Consider the following 21,253-nt stretch of genomic DNA (forward strand, 5'->3'; position numbering starts at 1 on the left):
CTGCCAAGTTGTGACCAACTAACTACTACTAGGGCCTCAGAATGGGGTAGGCGGGGGAAAACCCCAACAAAGGCCAATGCATTGGAAGCCAAGAATTCCTACCTGGCTCCCAAAAGGACGACCAGCAAAAGCCCATTCTGAGCCTAGGGATGGGAGGAAGGGAAAATCTTAGCACCAAATGAGAGTTTGGGGTGGGGAGCAGCCATAGCTGCTGACTTAACCCCGCCCCCAGCTAAGGCCCTGACCAATCAGGTGCCTTCTAGGGCTTGTGCCTAGGAGGGCATGGGACAAACTCCCCTCCCTACAGCACGAGGCCTTGGGAGGGGCAGTCTAAGGCAGCTTCCTGTTTCCTATGTTCATCCTTAGTTTTAAGGTTCTGCCTACTCAGTGCCTATGATGCCTTATAAATGTTCCAGGATTCCCCTCCAGCAGTAATTTTACTTTTTTATTTGCATTGGCTTCTTTTCAGCTTCCTTGATGAAACTCCATTAGCGCTTCTCTATTGTAATCCCCTCTGTAACTGGCCTAACTGAGCCTAACTGAGCAGTAACATTCACATCAACATTATCATGTTATCTTGTAACACGGTGTACCAAGGGGTTATAACAGCTCTATGGCATATAGTATGTAATGACCCTGTGCTTCTTATTCTTAAGTGCAACAGTGATAGGCTTTGTTCCAAATAGATTTCTCAATTTCTGCTCATAAAATGAAGCTACCGATATAATGTTCCAATTAGTACTGACACTCTTGATTTTTGTCTGCAACTGATTTGCATGGTGACATGAGGTATGATGGGGGGAAATGAATACAAGATGGTGCCCAGTCTTGGGAGGTTCAAGCAGCTGGGATAATGCAACCAATATTGTTGTACCATGTATGCAGCATCACCCTAAAATGTAATCCATTCTGATCACTTGTAGGCAAGGGAAGGAGGAAGCAGCACAAGACTCATTCCATGTGATCATTTCCTTCCTCCAAACTCCCTAATACAGGGGTTCCCAACTTGTGGTCCTCCAGATGTTGCTGAACTACAACTCCCATCATTCCCAGCCACAATAAATTGGAGCAACATCTGACGGACCACAGGTTAGGAACTCCCGCCCTAAAAGATTATCAGCACTGTCAGCAGAGGAGAGTTTTATGGGTGCAGCAGCAAGTGTCCTCTGCTCAGGGGCATAACTATAATAGGGCAAGGGGAGACAGTTGTCTGGGGGCCCACTGCCTTGGGGGGGGGCAGAGGCAAGTCACATGACTGACTCCCCCAGCTGCACACCCCCCAGGCTTCCTTCAGTTATATTCATCTTCCGAAATTGATGTGGGTATTAAGACCTGGAGCTACCAGAACAGCATGTCTTTCTCTAGTACCAATTTACATAACCATTTTAAAAATAATTTAGGATGATGTTCTATTGTGGCACATAGGTGTATATAAATTTTTAATTATTTTTATTTTACTATGCTTTTTGTTACCACTATTCAGCCTCATTTAAGATTTCTTTACTTCATGAGCTGAGCTTCAGTGAGGGGGGGCCCTCATTTTAAAATCTTGTCTCTGGGCCCACTCTAACCTTGCTACGCCCCTGCCTGTGCTAAATCCGAGTTCCCTCAATGTTCATGGGCGATGGATGTTGTAAACCTCCTAGGTAGCCTGTAAGTACCATGCAGCAACCGCAGCACAGGCTCACATTCCACTCAGCTGTAACTATCTTGGAGTCTCACTTTATCCCAATCTTTGCCCTTCTGCTTCAGTGCTGTAGTCCCAAGAAATCTTATGTCTCCCACGAAACTCTTACATCCTGGCTGCGATGTTCCTCTAAAGTGCAGGCCAAACCGCACTACCATTATTATTATGCCCATGATAGCTCTTACTGCTAGTTAATTGCCATTCCATCAGGTAAGACGTTTCACTTTAGATACAAAGAGGCACCCATCTCCAAAGTGGTTTTGTTTATGCTTTACACTGTGGTGGTAGTCTTGTAGTAGCAAGCATGAACTGTCCCCTTTGCTAAGCAGGGTTCACCTTGGTTTATTTTTTTGTTTATTAAATGATTTGAATGAGTGGCTGCATGTGAGAACTGTCTGCTGGAAGATATTCCCCTTAGGGCATGGGGCCATGGATCAGTGGTAGAGCATTTGCTTGCATGCGGAAGATCCCAAGTTCAATCCTTGACATATAGCCAATTGGGAGTACTTCTGGACTCAAACCTCTCCCTATCTCAGGTTGATGCAATGGCCAGAAGTGGTTTTTTATCAGCTTCAGCTGATACACCAGCTACATCCATTTCTTGAGACAAATGACCTTAACACAGTGGTGCATCCATAATTTGAATTCATTATTGGCCTTCAGGAGAGCCCTCTAAACCTATCTGTTTGGCCTGGCCTTCCAGGGTTTTTAAATTGTTGTAAATGTTTTTAACTTGCTGTAACCTGGTTTTCCAGGGGTTTAAAACTGTTTTGAATATTTTAACTGTTAATTCTTATATGTTGTTTTATAGTCTCTGTTTTTAACTGTTAATTGGTTTTAATTGTTTTGTTTTTAATTGTATACTGCCCTGAGCCATTTTTGGAAGGGTGGTATAGAAATCGAATGAATGAATGAATACATACATACATAAGCTGGTAACATCCAGGCTTGACTACTGCAATGTGTTCTACATTGGGCTGCCTTTACATTTAGTTCAGAAACTGCAACTGGTGCAGAATGCAGCAGACAGGTTGGCCTCTGGGACCATCTGTAGAGACATTACTCCTAATTTAAAAGAACTACACTGGCTGCCAATTAGTTTGGGCAAAATACAGTGTGCTACTTATTACCTATAAAGCCCTGAATGGTGCAGGCCCGGGGTATTTAAGAGGGTGCTTTCTTCTTCATGAACTCCACCGCCAATTAAGATCATCAGCGAAGGTCTGGCTGTGGTTGCCACCAGCTCACTTGGTGGCGACCCAAAACCAGGCCTTCTCTCTAGAGGTGCCCCAAAGCTCTGGAACACATTCTCAAATGAAATCAGAATCTCCCCATCTTTGGTTGTTTTTAGATGACTTTTGAAAACACACCTGTATCATCAGCAATCATTATAATGTTTAAAAATCTTATGTATAGTAAGTTTAATCTGTTTTATATGATTTTGGGGGTTTATCTGCTGTTTGTTTGGATTGTAAACTGCCCTGAGATTTATTGCAGGAAAACCTGGGAAAGACAGCTGCCTGAGACTTTGGAGAGCTACTGCCATTCAGTGTGGACACTAGATGGACTAATGGTCTGACTCGGTGTAAGGTGGCTTCCTACATCGCTATGTGTAGTGAGGGAGAACAGGGATCCCAAGTTTTATGAAATTAGCGTGAAGAGGCCATTAAGAAAAAAAAATAACCATTTCTTTTTGATAGTTACATGGTTGTCACCAGGGTTAATCCCAAAAATTAGGACAAGGACTTGCAGAATCTGGTTGCCCTTAATGCATTGTTTGGTTGTTTTGTAAAACAGTCAATATGATTCATGAAGTATGTGAAAAATGTCATTTAAAATTTTGCAAGGGTATTTGTTTAACCCAAACTGAACTCACCACTTCTTTGCATAATTAACAATTTGTATAATAGTAAATAATTAGCATTGTATAATTAGGTGCCCAAGTTTGAGGATCTGAAATCTGATAACTCTTCATCCTGCAATATCCATGCTGAAAATGGATGGTTTGGGGATTTACTTGCGGGACAGGATAGAGACAGACAAAAAAGAGCTCTGAGTACAGCAAGGGGAGAGTTCATTCCTCCATCCCAATGAATGATGACAGCATTGTGGCAAACCAGCTCCACAGTTCATGTGGATAAGGCCAATATTTCTAATAAAGACACAGGTGACATGAACGTCCTGATCCAAATACAAGGAAGCTGCTCCAATTCAAAGAAGCGACAGGAGAAAAGCATTCAAACAACATATAATTCATCTTTAGAAGTTTCTCCCAAAAGTTTTCTTCCTGAATGATGCACCCATCCTGCTATCCCTGGCTGAGCAAATACTAGTAGAAAACAGAACTGGCTCATGGGTACAAAGGCCACTGGAGAATGTAGACCCACCAGCCATGAGATGTGTTCGTAAACAAATACATAAATAGAATTCATATTTGAAGGCTGCTTTGCGCACTTTGAGTAGCATGAGGCCCAGAAGTGCTGTGCATAGATAAAACATATTTATTTAGGCTTTTATCTTAACCATGTATTTATCTGTGATTTAAGTGTGTGTAATCAGTCAAGTACTGCCAAGCAAAGTATCCCAATGGGAAATGTAGGTTCTACCCTTCATTTAATCAATATGCCCTTCCAGTGAAATTATTGATTGGAATGTTAGCACAAACTCCTTCTAGCTTTCTCCTCTTACTTTTCTCAACAGCCAGCACAGAGGTAGGGGAAGAGACAGTCTTCCAGTTTGACTTGAAAATTCATGTATCTGAATTGCATTGAAATACAGAGAAGCAGATGCCATCCCATTTCTCGGCTTACGTTGCCCTATAAGATACTGTGCAAATAAATATATAGAATTATTACTCCAGTGTAAACCCACTTACAGTCACACTTGCATTGTGAGCCAGGCCTGGACACTGCTACAGTAGCCACATGTTCAGGCATAGCATGTAACACCAATGTATGTCACAAAAAACGGGGATAAGATTATAATTTTTTAAGATTGTGAGCCCTTTGGGGACAGGGATCCATCTTATTTATTTATTATTTCTCTGTGTAAACCACCCTGAGCCATTTTTGTGGTATAGAAATAAATAAATAAATAAAATGGAGCAAGACTGATGCATTACTTACTCTGTTCTGAAACCCAACAACAATAATGTTGGATTCCAACAAACAATAGGGTAAATCCAACAACAATAGTGGTAAATATCACACTGGATACACTAGAGCAGGACTGTGCAACTTTGACCATCCAGCTGTTTTTGGACCACAACTCCCAGCATGCCCAAGTCACAGTGGCCAATAGTCAGGAATAATGGGAGTTGTAGTTCAACATCTTCAGGACAGCCCAAGTTGTGCAGCCCTGCACTAGAGAAAGCAGCTAAAGCTGCATGGATGTTGATGTCATTTTCCTTACATATGGGCTACTGAAGGTATGGGGTTGTATCCTAATTTATGCATGGCCATCTTGAAATCAACAGTCCACATTTTCTGCTGCAGTAGGGTGGGGCAAGGAGGGTGTCCATGTTCTTATAGACAAATTTATGAAGGACAGGTCTATCAATGGCTACTAGTCTGGTGGCTGTGGGTCACCTCCAGCCTCAGAGGCATGATGCCTCTCAATAACAGTTGCAGTGAAGCAAGTGCAGGAGAGAGGGCATGCCCTTATCTCTTGCACTGAAATCCAGCACATGGGAAAGGAGAAGTAATTTTCACTTCACTCCCTGCAAAAGCCCCCTTTGCTTCCACCAATATGTACCTGGGACATACTCTCAGGGACATATTCCTGGCAGAGAAAAGGACTTTTTCCAGAAAATTGCTTCCTCTTCCCCCTCCCCATTTGCTGAGCTGTGCAGCAAGCCTTCAGTGAGTGCAAACCTTACTCCCTGAGAGGATGGAGCTTTCACTCCTGCCTTTTAATTCTACAGAGAATGTGGACCAACAATACAAGTTAGTTGTGACTAAGAATTCCATTAATTCCAATGAGATTTAGGAATCTGTGGCTGTCATCCTGACTAAACTACTCAATAGAAGCCCCATTGAAATTAATAGGACACGTTAGTCATGATTAACTTGCCAAATTAATTTCGATGAGATTTCTGTTGAGTAATTTAGACAGGATGTCAGTCCTTATTATCTTAGGATACAACCCAAAGTGTTAACTTTGGGTTAAACCACATTAACACACATTGTGCTACCACCTTAACACACTAGAGGATCAGTGGGCCAATTGATTCATTCCCACTCAGGCTTTCTTTGATATACAGTTTGAATGAACATTAGAAACAGTAAGCCAAAAAGAAGAAAAGAGGGGATATTGAAGAAAGTCTAGGAGTTGAAGACGTTCATTATTGAGAACAAAGAATGAAAGAAGTTATTCTCTTATCTGCAAAGACAAATACCAATTTCTGTTGCTGGCAGGAACCAACATTTCCCAATGGTGGCTGCAGAAGACTTCCCATTATTTTCTTCCATTGTTTTGTTCAGGTAAGTAAAATCACATGACCCTTTTCTTGAACTAGAACTATAAGTGAGCAGATAAAATGTCACAGGTGTTTCTACCATCTTTCCTGACTGTGGAGAAATTGATACACTGCCTCTTATTGATACACAGCGTCTTTTTAAATAGTATTTTAAATACTGTCTTGGTCCATGACCATAAATTTAATAATAATTAAAAAATTAAATAGTATTTTAATATATTGCTGTCAAATGTTACAGAGCTCTACTATTCAATGAAGGTTTGGGCTTAATCCAAACTTTGGTGAGTAATCAAAGGGCCATCTTTTAAATCTTTCAGTGACCTTTTAGTTTCTCATGCCCCTATGTATGAAAAAGTAGTAGATCAATGACTGGTGTAGATCTAGAGTAAAAGCTGTAAACATTATTAGAAAATTAAATAAATCTATAGAATATTGGAGATGTTCATAATTCCCTATGGACCTCCTAAAATGCAGTGGTGTGTGTGTGTGTGTGTGTGTGTGTGTGTGTGTGTGTGTGTATATAATATCAGGGTTTCCCAAACTGTGGTATTCCAGATGTTGCTGAACTACAACTCCCATCATCCCCAGCTATGATCATTGATCAAATATACTGTTCAAACCCAGATAAAAGGGACTTTAAAAGTGGATATCAATACAGGTGTGTGTGTATACACACATACACACAAACTACCCAGCTACAATTTATTGGGCTGGGAATGATGAGGGTTGTAGTTCAGCAAGATCTGGAATACCACAGGTTGGTAACCCCTGGATTATGTGAACCAGAACTACATGTTTATGAGAACACTGTAATCAATGTTTAGTTTGCAATTATAAATTAAACATGTTCCTGATAAGTTCGTCTTTGTTTTAATATACGCGTTCAAATTTTATAAGTTTAATTATTAAAATAATGAATTATTGGAATATCAGTGTTTAGTCTATTCAGATTGTGTATTGGGTCAAAATTCCCACAGAATGAAGAGGTACTACTGAATTTCTTAAGAACAATGCCATTTCCTTTTTCACAATGACTGATTTTGTGTACACTGCCCAGAGACACAGGTTTTGGGAAGTATATAGATATATCAAATGAATGAATGAATGAATGAATGATAGTCAAGATTAAGACAACATCAGCTCTACCATGCATTTTAGGAAGATTTTTAAAAGAATAAAAAGTACCGCCTTACATACTGTTCAGTGCCCCATGGATCCAAGAGCGGTGAGTGCACACTGGTTCTGTATATCTCCAGGCCTCGTCCACGTTGCTACCAAGTACAGAGATGCTCCATGACAACTAAAAATTGTTCCAGTGCACTAGCTATGATGTTCTCAGTTGGAGAAGCATCACTAGAGTGCTGACACAATTCCTAGCTGCCACGGAGCCTCTCCATGTCTGTAGCAGTGTGGGTGGGGTTTGAAGATGCATGGAACCAGCGCACCCCACTCCTTGATCAGTGAGGCACTGCACAGTTTATAAGCCACTGAAGGACAGCATCTTGACACTTCATTACATATTTGCTTTTCCTTCACCTATAGATTTATTCACACTATAGTCTATCATTTTTGCATGATGGTTCTCAAGGCAACATGCATGGAGTTCCCAGGTAGTCTCCCATCCAAGCATTGAACAGACACGGACCTGTTTAGCTTCAGCAAGCTGACTGCATTATGTGGCTTCAGAGATCACGCTCTGGGACCATAGAAATATAGCTTTTATTTCAAGTTAAAACCAGTTCAGACTCTTGTGGGTGGCTATTGAATCGTCATTATCAGGCCAGCCATTCATTTTCTTTGGGGAGCTTTATTTTATATTTCTTTTGCCTTTGCTATTTTTGGAGTCTATCTATATCATTATCATTCTAAATGATTTTGACCCAGAGCGTTTCCCTTCCAAATCTGAAGAGCACACAAATATGCGGGCAACAGAGGAAGAATTCCAAGGCATGCTAATGGCTTCTTTCAGCTCAGCAGAAATCAGAAAAGATTGCATCAGTTGGCATTGCATATTATTCCCATCTCGAGGAACAGCTGCTTTTTCCTCCCAGCTGGCAGTCCGCCAAAATGGGGTGGGGGGGGGAGAGAACAGCCAGATGAGACAGAACTGTCAATAATTTTATAGAAGCTGGTCTTAATAAAGTAATTGGGAGGGGAAATAATTGAATTAGGTCTTACAAACAGTGTGAAATAATCAGGATTGTTAATGAGCTGCATGCATGGGGAATTGCTCAGGAAAAAGAAATTATTTTGAATGAGTTGAATCAAACCCATTGTCTGTAGCAAGAATTTCTGAAGGAAAGTTAGCATTCCTCATTTGGGTTGCTAATCTCTGTTTCATGCTCAATGTGCAAATCAAAAAGACAACCCGATTCCTCCTGATTTCTTTGCCTTGGCTGCAGCCTAGCTTCAGTGTAGCACTTGTCCTGGCCAGCTTTAGCACCAGTTTCTCACAGGAAGGAACATCGGTACGAGGATCTGAAAATCAGGCATTACACTCTAAGGAACTGCTAAACATCCAAGAAGATGAAACCATTAGAGGTGTGTGCGTCTGTGTGTGTGTGTGTGTGTGTGTGTGTGTGTGTGTGTGTACAGCCCAGGCATATACATACTTGACTGTGATTCAACTTCTCATGGTGGGGAAGTGGATGTAAATACAGACCCACATGGATCAAGTTACTATCTAGTGCGAATGTGCATGTCCCATGCAAAGAACCATCTGTGCATACATTTCAACTTCTCCAGTGCCTCCCCTTCACCTTTTGAGGAGAAAGAATCAAACAAATGAGTCATAAAGGCAGAGCAATGGAGGAAGACCTACAGCTCAATAGTAGTAGAGCATTTATTCTATATAAAAAGGGTCCCAGCTTCAGTTCCTGGTATCTCCTAATAAGACCCTTGCCCGAAACCCTGGAAAACTGCTGTCAGCCAAAGTAGAACATGGACCAATGAACTAGATGGACCAATAGCTTGAGAGGCAACTTAATAGGTCCATCATGAATGTGGGAAGTATTTGAAGGAAGAGAGAGAGGGGAGAGCTGGTCTTGTGGTAGCAAGCATGACTTGCCCACTTAGCTAAGCAGGGTTGTCCCTAGTTGCTTATGAATGGGAGATGATGTGTGAGGACTGTAAGATATTCCCCTTAGGGGATGGAGCTGCTCTGGGAAGAGCAAAGGTTCCAAATTCCCTCCCTGGCATCTCCAAGATAGGGCTGAGAGAGATTCCTGCCTGCAACCTTGGAGAAGCTGCTGTCAGTCTATGTAGAAAATACTGTGCTAGATGGACCTATGGTCTGACTCAGTATAGGGCAGCTTCTTATGTTCCTATGAATATGACAATAGTTGCTCAGAGGACTGGTGTTTGGGTTTATTCTTAATAGCTGGGGCTATATGTGTGTTGATAGAAAGGGTGGCATTTATTTAATTTTATTATTATTTCTTTACACAGTCAGACAGGTGTTATTGACTGGTTTGTTTTATCCAGACATCGAGTCCTTCCCAAGGACCTGGGATGGCTGAATTTTATTATCAGTGTTCTTGCTGTTGTTATAGATATCATCGCAGAATATAGGCTGTTCCCAGTAAAGTTGCTTTTTGTCATTAGCTGATGGTGATGGTGATGGTGATGGTGATGGTGATGGTGATGATGATGATACCACCTTTTGTTAAAACAATCTCAAGGTGGTTTACAAAACACAATATAAAACTATAGAACAGTTACACAATACTATAATATATTCCAATTAATTTGGAATATAAAAATGCAAATCTAATTAAAAGTTTTGAAAACAAAAACAGCACTCATAAAAAAGCCTGTGTAAAATCCAAAATTTCACTTGCTTTCTAACAGTGTGATGGAGACTGAGGAGCGGATGCCCACCAGCAAAGCATTCCAAAGTCTGGGGGCAATATCTGAGAAGGCCCTGTCCCACATGCAGGACAGCAGAGCAGAGATGTGCACAAATCATTTTTTTGTGATTTGATTCAAGGTCAAATTGAATTAGCCAGATTTGAATAGAATTAGATTTGAATTCAAATGTTGAGTCATAAATAAGACCCATCAGCAGCAATTCCCTCCTGCATCTCATTAGCCATATATCCTGGGATGACCTGCATGCAAAACAAGCACAAATCTTCATCAGAGTAACTACAGATCAGATATTCTAACTCATAAAACTGGCTTGCAATATGCCACACAGATCTCTAGTTAATGGCAGTGAATTTATTTTCACATCTTACAGATGAGGAACACTGAGGCTTAGAAAATAGTTAGCACAAGGCCAGCCATGATGGAGATTTGTGCATGCTTGTTTGTTTTTACTTGCAGTTTGACTTGCTATTGTTAAGCTATTGGAAGTCAGAAATCCTTGCTGGTATACTGCAACTTATCCAGAATGATTTATTTTATTTATTTACATTTTATATCCCGTTCTTCCTCCAAGGAGCCCAGAGCGCTGTATTACATACTTAAGTTTCTCCTCACAACAACCCTGTGAGGTAGGTTAGGCTAATGATGATTCTCCTTACTCCCCTGGGAGTTTAACAATGCAATTTGAACATTTACACAGAAATCAACTAACTTATTTCACTGGGACTTGCTTCCATATAGATGACATAAAGGAATGTAGTTTAGGGGTGTACACAAAACACACACATCTTCGAACCCCTCCCCCAGTTGGTTCAGCTCAGGGGGGTTCGTGAAGGTACTTATCCCCTCCACGAGGCTTCTCCAAGGCCATGGCGGGGGGTGTCCACGGATGCTCCCCCTTCCCCTGCTGACCTTCCAAAAGCACCTGGTGTGAGCGATCTCTGGCCGTTTCTGGGCCTTGCCCCAATGACCATTTTGGAGGCCGAGGCACATGCACAATGGGCCCCTTAAGTGGCTTGGGTCATGACTCCCGGAGGGGGTAAGTACAAAAAAATAATTATATATATAATGAACCCCCCTTGAACGGGGGGGGGTTGTCGGTCAAATATCAAGCCAAACGGGGTGGGGGGGTTGCCTCAACATTGAGCCGTTGAACTGAACCTGTTCGCACATCCCTAATGTACGTTAAGGGTAGGGATGTGCAAAAAATTTCGGGCACAGATCGATCTGTGCCCGAAACGAGCAATTTTGGGTGATTCGGGGCCGAACCGAATCACCCCTGATGCCTCCCGATATTTTTCGGGGCCGAGCCGAATCACCTGAATTTCGGGGCCAGAAAATTCGGGTGATTCGGCTCATGACCGATTTTTGGGGAATTTTTGAAGTTTTAGTGACTTTGGGGCAGTTCGGGGGCATAGCATGGGATCTGGGCAAAAAGATTGGGGGGTGGTGGTAGTGCCTAATGGGTGCAGGCTACCACCCCAATTTCAGGGGGATTGGGCAAAGGGCTGATTTTTGCAGAATTTCTGAATTTTTCATGTCTTTGGGGCAGATTGGGGCAGATTGGGGCAGAAGGTGGATCTGCCCCAAAAGAGTGGGGTGGGGTGGTAGTGCCTAATGGGTGGAGGCTACCACCCCAATTTCAGGGGGATTGGACAAAGGGCTGATTTTGGGGGGAATTTTTGATGTTTTGGTGTCTTTGGGGCAGATTGGGGGCAGAAAGTGGATCTGCCCCAAAAGAGTGGGGTGGGCTGGTAGATAGTGCCTAATGGGTGGAGGCTACCACCCATCCCCAATTTCAGAGTGATTTGGCAGAGGGCTGAATTTTGGTGAATTTCTGAGGTTTTTCTTCATAAGGTGCAGTGTGCTAGATTGATCCATTCATCATACTCTTAGTAAATGAGAGTGTGAAAAAGTGAAAGTGGGGTCATGAGAGTTGTTTAATTGAAAAAAATCTCATTTGCTATCATAGAATGAGAATTCACACCTCAGAAAATAAGGGATTGAATAACATCCCTTCAGAAAAACTTCTGAGGGGACGGGTGAAATTGGGGACGGGTGGTAGCCTCCACCCATTAGGCACTATATACCAGCCCACCCCACTCTTTTGTGGCAGATCCACTTTCTGCCCCCAATCTGCCCCAAAGACACCAAAACTTCAAAAATTCCCCAAAAATCAGCCCTCTGCCCAATCCCCCTGAAATTGGGTTGGTAGCCTCCACCCATTAGGCACTACCACCCCACCCCACTCTTTTGTGGCAGATCCACTTTCTGCCCCCAAACTGCCCCAAAGACACCAAAACTTCAAAAATTCCAAAAAAATCAGCCCTTTGTCCAATCCCCCTTAAATTGGGGTGGTAGCCTCCACCCATTAGGCACTACTGCCCCACCCAACTATTCTGCCCCAGGCCCCACTTTCTGCCCCAATATGCCCCAATCTGCCCCGAAGACATGAAAAAATCAGAAATTTTGCAAAAATCAGCCCTTTGTCCAATTCCCCTGAAATTGGGGTGGTAGCCTGAACCCATTAGGCACTACCACCCCACCCTACTCTTTTTGCCCAGATCTCATGCTATGCCCCCAAACTGCCCCAAAGTCACTAAAACTTCAAAAATTCCCCCAAAATCAGCCCTTTGCCCAATCCCCCTGAAATTGGGGTGGTAGCTTCCACCCATTGGGCCCTACCACCCCACCCCAATATTTTGCCCCTGGGCCCCTTTACACCCCGAATCGATTCATATTCGGATTCGGATTAAATCCAAATCCGAACCGAATCAAGGGTGATTCGGGTGGCCCATATTCGGGCACAAAACAGAACAGGGGTGATTCGGTTCGGATCCTGAACCGAATAACCAAAAATCCAAATTGCACACCCCTAGTTAAGGGCAAGACTGACAATGGGCAAAATCCAGATGAATGCTGCCCTGGCGTTCATTTGCAATTATTTTGGCTGACCCCCGCCCCTTCCCTTTGCTGCCCCATTGCATGCATTCTATTCTCCTAGCCCTTTATGACACATTTTGGGGAGCATTTGGGATAGTAAAGAGTTGGAACTCCAAGGCAGTGTTTATCTGTATGAAGAACAGGTAGACAAAGAAGGGTTAGTACCTCCCACCCACCCACTAATTTGCCCCTCTTCCCCATTGTCATTATGAGAAAAACAGTTGGAGGCCCTGCATTTCCCTCTAGTTCTACTCTAAGTTTCACAATCTTGATTGATTTACTTAATAAAGACTACAACCTTCACTCATGTATCCATTCAATGAAAGTTGTACCCTTTACGAAATAAATCAGCCAAGCTTTTTTGTCTTAACATTTCAAAACAATCTATACATGTGACATTTATTTGTTGTTTAATTTCTCCAATGTCTCTCATAGCATTCAGTAATATTCATGCTCAATAATTCATTCTGGAGGTTGTGAAGGTCGACCTTTCCCCTCCCGTGGGCATCTCCTTGTGGTCCATTTTTGTCTGTATCTTTTTCCAGTAGGTTCAGTTAACAGATGAATAGGCTCAGTGGCAAAGGGTGCCTCAGTGTAAAGTCAATGGAAGTCAGCATTTTAAAAGTTCAGGTGTTTATTTTAGCACCTTTCAGGCCTTTCAATTCAATAAAAAATAAATTTTCTATAGGAAAAAACATATTGATGGGCATATTTCAACACCTTTGCTTTCTATATGGCGCAGAAATGAACTGAGGGACAGCTATTAATAGAGATGCTTCTATGGCTTCACAAACCAGAATGATCAGGTAAACCATTCAACAAGAAGTCTTATCCTAAATTGCAAATCTACAAAGTAGCACTTCATAGTGGATATTTCTACACATATACTGTCCAGTTCTGTGCATGTTTACTCAGAGGTCCCACTGTGTTCAATAAAGTTTACTTTACTCTCAGAGAGGAGAGCTGGTCTTGTGGTAGCAAGCATGACTTGTCCCCTGGTTACATAGGAAAGGGAGACTAGAAGTGTGAGCACTGTAAAATATTCCCCTCAGGGGGTGGAGCCACTCTGGGAAGAGCAGAAGGTTCCAAGTTCACTCCCTGGCTTCTCCAAGATAGGGCTGAGAGAGATTCCTGCTTGCAACCTAGGAGAATCCACTGCCAGTCTGTGAAGACAATACTGAGCTAGATAGACCAATGGTCTGACTCAGTGTATGGCAGCTTCCTATGTTCCTATGTATCGCCAGGGAAATGTATACAGAATGTACAACTCTTATGCAAAAGCTGTGAGTGGAGGACTAAACCTGTGCTCCTTGTTCTCAAAAAACATTGGGAGGGTTACAATGCAGGGCCATCATTTTTAAAACCCCATAAAAGCTCATGTAAAACCTTACAGTCTCTGTCTTTCACCCATGCACACTAACTGTGAGAGAGAAACCCAAAGTACATAAAGTAATAGATAAGAAATAAGTCTTTACTAGGCTTCTCCAATCAAGAGAACAGAACAGAACAGAACAAATAGAACAGCTACTTTTCTGCTGCCAAATCTGATTCCTATTCATAGAGCTATCAACTGATTAAAGACTTTTTGATTGATTAATCCTCTACTTTTAATTATTTGATTTATAATTATTAATTATTATTAATCAATCATTATAAATCAATTAATTGATAACCTTGCATTTTACTAAAACCCGTGGCCTCGCAGAGGGCATTTGCGCATGCATGGCAGCCACCAAAATGGTGGCCGCTCGCTCATACAGAGACCCAAAAGGGCTGAAAGTGCTTCACTTACCCAGCTGCAGCGGTGATGAGGAAGGCCGGTGGGGGGAGAGGGAAACCGTGCGGACCCACCCACCCCCGCACGGCTTCAGCAAGCCCCCCCAAAGGGGCTACAGGTACTTCCTTGACTTTTAATTTTTTTATTATTTTTTTATTTATTTGATTTGATTTGATTTATATACCGCCCTTCCAAAATGGCTCAGGGCGGTTCACAATTAAAACAAGCCACTAAAACAATAAAAAGCCAAAACAAATTAAAAACAATATAGCAATTAACAATTTAAAACATTTTAAAACAGCAATTAAACAATTTACAGTAATTAAAAGCCCCAAAATCGGGTTAAAATTTTTAAAAACCCTGGAAAGCCAGGCCAAACAAATACGTTTTAAGGGCTCTCCTGAAGGCTAATAGAGAATTCAGATTACGGAATTCCGCAAGGAGCGCATTCCACAGCCCCGGAGCAGCCATAGAGAAGGCCCGCCTTTGAGTCACCACCAGACGAGCTGGTGATAACTGGAGACGAACCTCCTCAGATGACCTTAATGTGCGGTGGGGATCACGCAGAAGAAGGTGCTCTCTAAGGTAACTCGGGCCTAAGCTGTTCAGGGCTTTAAAGGTAATCATCAGCACTTTGTATTTTGCCCGGAAACATATCGGCAGCCAGTGCAGTTGTTTCAAAATAGGTGTAATATGGTCTCTCCGGGTTACCCCAGAGACCAATCTGGCTGCCGCATACTGAACTAATTGAAGTTTCCGAACTACGTACAAAGGCAGCCCCACGTAGAGCGCATTGCAATAGTCAAGCCGGGAGGTTACCAGCTGGTGCACCACTGTTTTGAGGTCATCCTCCTCAAGGAATGGATGCAGCTGTTGAATCAGCCGAAGCTGATAGAAAGCACTCCTGGCCAAGGCCTCCACCTGAGAAACCAGGGTGAGGCCTGGGTCCAGGAGTACTCCCAAGCTGTGCACCTGCTCCTTCTGGGGGAGTGTAACCCCATCCAGCACAGGGAGATCTAACTCACTCCTCAGATTCTGAGCCCCCACAATGAGCACCTCCGTCTTGCTTGGATTCAGCTTCAATTTGTTCTCCCTCATCCAGCCCATTACTGCCTGTAGGCAGGCATTTAAAGAGTGAGTGCCATTTCCTGAAGATGAAAAGGCGAAAAGGATGAAAAGGAGAAGTAGATTTGGGTGTCATCAGCATACTGATAACACCCAGCACCAAATCTCCTGATGACCTCACCCAGCGGTTTCATGTAGATATTAAAAAGCATTGGTGACAGAATGGAGCCCTGAGGGACTCCATATAACAGCTCCTGCTTTGAGGAGCGACTGTCACCAAGCTCCACCATCTGGGATCTACCCGAGAGATAGGAACGGAACCACTGCAAAGCAATGCCCCCTATTCCCAACTCCTCCAGGCGACCCAGAAGGATACCATGGTCGATGGTATTGAATGCCACCGAGAGATCCAAGAGGACCAACAGAGTCACACTCCCTCTGTCGATTTCCCCGGTAAAGGTCATCCATCAGGCCGACCAAGGCTGTCTCAACCCCATAGCCCATTCTAAAGCCTGTTTGAAATGGGTCTAGATAATCAGTTTCCTCCAAAACCGCCTGGAGCTGGTTAGCCAGCTGGGGGTAGTTCAGTTCAACCACAAACCCACAAACCCCCAGACTGAAACACTGGACTACTGGACTGGTCTGCACATCCCTAGGGTCACCTTAAATGGCACAGCGGGAGAATGCTTGACAAACAAGCAGAAGGTTGCCCATTCGAATCCCCACCAGGCAGCAATGATATAGGAAGATGCTGAAAGGCATCATCTCATACTGTGTGGGAGGAGGAAGCAATGGTAAACCCCTCCTGTATTCTACCAAAAAAAAAAACCCACAGGGCTCTGTGGGCACCACAAGTCGAAATCGACTTGATGGCACACTTGACCTTTATAGAAGGGAAGTAGTGCATTTATGGGTGGGTGAACTGTGTCCCACATATTAGATTTCAGAAACCGAAATTGGGGGCAGTGGGGGAGGGAACAACTTTTCTGAGGTCTTTTTTGTGTGGCTCAGCAGGTGCAGAGGAGGAGGAAGGAGTGATTTCTGCATCTCTTCTCTCCCTCCCAAAGCTCTCTTCACTTGTAGGTTGTGCAGCCCTCAGGAACAGATGTGTACACAAGTGTAAAGGACTTTTAAAAGGAGAGGCAAGATAAGAAAATTCGCCTCCCCCGCCCTGGTGCTCACTCAGCTGCCCATGACTTCAGGATGCTGCAGCAGGCTCCTTGTGGGCTGGCAGCCCTCCACACCCCTACCATCACCGGAAGGCTGCAGATCATGTCAGTCAGTGAAGACAGTGAGATAAAGTAAGTTAACGTACACTTTCACAAACAAAACCATTGTTCAAATAAAAGGAAAGGCTATTCCGCAGGCCTTCCGCAGACACATGTGAATGCCATGAATCTGGAGTGAGGGGAAGTGCCCCCTTGCCTGCCTGCAGACACCTGTGGTAAAGCACTATGAATATGAATACAGCAAATATTTATATACCACTTTTCAAAAAGTTCCCACAGTGGTGTATGTGGGTGGGTGGATGGATGGATGGACGGACGGACGGACGGACGGACAGAGGCTTCTGAAATGGCTCACAATCTAAAAAAGAAACATAAGATAGACAGATAGACCGCCACTACTAGTGGCAACCACCACTAGAGGGATGCTGCGCTGGGGATGGATAGGACCGGTTGCTCTCCCCCTGCTAAATGAAGAGAATCATCACTTTTAAAAAGTGCCTCTTTGCTCAGTTAGCAGGGGACAATATAACTAAAGCAATATAAACATCAAATAACTAAAGAGTGTGTCCCTAAGACAAGGTTTTAACTAATCAGTAGATTAATCCACTAAAATGATTATCTACTGATTACACTGATTGAAGCTTCCAGCCTGGATAAAGAATGAGCAATTTCATGCAATTTCATGCAATTTCTGGTTCTCTGGTTTTCTATCCCAGTTAAATGCTGTTTAACTGCAGCAATTTGACCAGGATTGCTTGGAAATTTTGGGTTCTCATGTCATGCGCCACAGGAGCACACAGGGCTCAGTGATCATGATTAATTCATTAATTGTGCTCCATCATGAGGACATGAACTTATTAATGTTGAACTCCAGTATCCATTTCAGAAACTGATCCCCAGTTTGTTTGTTTGTTTGTTTGTTTGTTTAACGATTTAATATACCATCCAATCCACACACTCAGGGCAGTGTACAAGGCAAGAACAGCATCCAATTTTTTTTTTTAAAAAAGAGAGGGGGTGAGATAGAGAGAATGAGAGACAGAGAGATGTAAAGGGCAAATGCCTTGCAGAAAAGAGATGTCTTCAATTAGGTTTTAAAGGCTGAAAGGGAGGAGGCAGATAGAATCTGGGAGGTGGGGAAGAGAATTCCAAAGTGAAGGGGCGGCAACAGAGAAAGCCATTCCACAGGCCCTAGTACTATGGACCTCTCTGAGACCAAGGACCAAAAGAAGGGCAACCTGAGAAGATCTTACAGGATGGGACAGAACTGGCTGAAAGAGGAAGTCCTGAAGGTAAGCAGGTGCTAAGCCCTGAAGGGTTTTGAAGGTGAGAACGAGCACTTTGAATTGGACTCAGAAGCAAATAGGTAACCTATTTCACATCTCATGCAGTAGCTAGGACAATACATGGATGTTAACTAGAAGAGGAAAGGGTGCTACTGAACATGTGTAAAGTGCATTTTCCATTTCAGTAAGTAATCTCTGTAGACTCTCACACCAGAATAATGTTCCTCAGTAGCCATTTTCTTCCTTTCCTATGCTGTTCATAGATTCTATGAACATTAGATTAGAGATTGTGGCAGGCCAGTTGACTACACAGTGTACTGAAGGACGCTCACTCTGCAATAACTGAATTCTCCATCAGCATAAATCCAATTATTCCAGTTTGATGGAGCTATGGATCGGGCTGAAATTACAGCATTTTGATACAAATGTGAATGAATAAAAATGAAAGATTAAATAAAGGAGGACATTTATTAGATGAGAAAAGGCCAATGATGTTTAATGAGGTGCAACATCTTGATTTGTGTTAAAAGTCATGTTCTTTCTTAGTAGGCAATATGGGTAAAAATGTTTCTGTTACTGGCTTCCGCAGTACACAGCGTAGATTTGCCTTCAGGGACCCAAAAACTAAACAAACCTTAACTCCACAAAAGAGAGAAGAATGAGAAACCTCATCTTTTTTTGGAATTGCTTAGGGGCTGCTTGTTTGTTTAACAAGCTGGTGCCCTTGTTTTGCCACCAATACACTTTGACAAAATCCCTCAAAGGCAGTCATGCTGCAAAAAGAGAAACAATGGAAAGGAAAGGCTTGAACTGGTGCTCAAAACCACGGAGGGCTGCTGGGATTGTTGTCTTTAATCTTTCGCTAAATATTCAAAAATCTCAGCAGGCACGCAGGGCTAAAAAAGTCAAACACTTTAACGTCATTCAATGAAAAGGAAGGAATAGGAAAAGAAAAATGAAAAGCGGTTTAATGGTTTGAACGGTCATGTTCCAATTCTGTATTGAAATGGAAGCACAAGGTACACAGTCCTTAGGCTGTATGTAGGTAGGGAGTGTAGTGTAAGCAGAGATGTCAAGAGCATCTGAACAAGAGTACTTAACGGTAAATGCCTCTGATCAAGTGCAAGCAGGTCTCAGCTAAACACATGGCCTTACCTGAGAGGCATCTCTGCTGCTTCCTTTTCATCCTGTGCAATGCCCCCCTGGAAATTACCATGTGGGGCCGGGGGCAAGCAGCAGTACTTTCTGCAAGTGCTCCAGGCTCCAGCATTTCTCATCAGGGGCTGGACTGCATGTCCCAGCATCCCCAGTATGAAACATAGATGCTTAAGGGAAGGTTCTGGAAAATATGTACAGTAGACCCCATATTATACAATTCTTCTCTAGTGTGGCTAAAGCAACTGGTGGGGGCAGTTTAGATCTGGGAAACAATGTGAGGAGAAATACTTAAAGCCCCTCCAAAAGCACCATGGTCCAGATCCATTTCAGGTCCCTCACAGCTGCTTTTAAGCTTTGAAAGAGTTGGCAGGAGATGCAGGCTGGCCTTTCATCTGACTGTGTGAGTGATGCTGTGAGGGAGGCCTAACGCCTAACAGAATTCTCAGTATGTTGTCAAATGACAATATTCAACATTGTTTGGGGGGAAGTCACTAATAGCCATTAGGCCTGTTCTCACACCATCTATTTCAGGGTAGCAGGCAGTAAACTCAGCTATTCCAACCCAGCTTTTTCAAACCTGGGTAACCCAGAGACTACATTTGCACATAATGGAGAACCATAGTTCAATGGGCCAGTGGTTCCACGGACGTTGTGTCCAAATGCAGACAAATGGGATTAGGCATGGCAACGAAACCAAGAGTTAAGGTTTGGAACTCCAGTCTGAACTCTCAGGTTGTAGTGAGTTTCATTGCCACAACCTGAGGTTCCGGGCAGCCTGCAGTAGGTCCCAGTTCAGAACTGCAGGCTGCTTCCCCTGGAACTGGTGTTGAGGGAGGAAGCCCCTCCCTCAACTCCGGAGTGATTGGCTGTGCGTGCTGTCCGTCAGTCAAGAAAGAAGCCCACACAGTCAGCTTTCCTTCCTCTCTGCAGTCTCTCTGACTGCTCTCCAGTACATCCAAATTCAGATGGTGTCCGGAGGGGGGGGGGGGACCACAGGTCCATTGGACCTGCAGTTACATGTTACACATGAATGTGGCCAGGGTCTCTACATTGCTCTTAACTCATGTAGGAGGAAAAGAGTCCTCTCCTACCTTGTTCCCCAGTCGTGTGGGCACACATGACCTCTTCACTAGCAGAATACCACACCGCCACACCGCCCCCACATGGCTACCATAGAGTTATGTGGCCAGAGCGGTTGGCAAGGAGCAGCTGCTGCCATCATGAGGTTTCCTTCAGGCTTTTGGCAACACAGTGCATGCTGGGGAATCAGAGGCATGTTTGAGAGACCATCTACAGCAGGGTGGGGCTTGCAGCTCCTAATTTCAATGAAGTCTGCCACTGGAGCCCTGGTCATGTGGATGCTGGGTTTTCAAACCCAAACAGAGGTTCTGGTCACCTGGGAGTCATGAATTAGAAGTGACCCTGCCCTTCTACCCACACCCCAGATGGTGATGTGAACAAGCCTATTGTTTCAAGTAGTCTCCACATGTAGATCAAACATGTGGAAGGGGGTCGAAATCACATTCAGTGGCCCTGTTCAAACCTCTGTGCTGTCCCCATTCTGTAACTTTTGTGCATTGGACTGAAAGTGATTAATGAACCGTCCCTCATATGGGTGGATTACTTACATTGGCTGGAACAGCTAGTCATTTAGCAACCACACACTTACACAATGGGCTGGGATTCCTCCTGTTTCTGGTGAGGACAGAAATCCCCATCCCCCCACCTTTTAGCCCTGCAGCAATATCTAGTTGTTTCTACTAG

The sequence above is a fragment of the Hemicordylus capensis genome, chromosome 3 (genome assembly GCF_027244095.1).
Source record: "Hemicordylus capensis ecotype Gifberg chromosome 3, rHemCap1.1.pri, whole genome shotgun sequence".
Taxonomy (NCBI): domain Eukaryota; kingdom Metazoa; phylum Chordata; class Lepidosauria; order Squamata; family Cordylidae; genus Hemicordylus; species Hemicordylus capensis.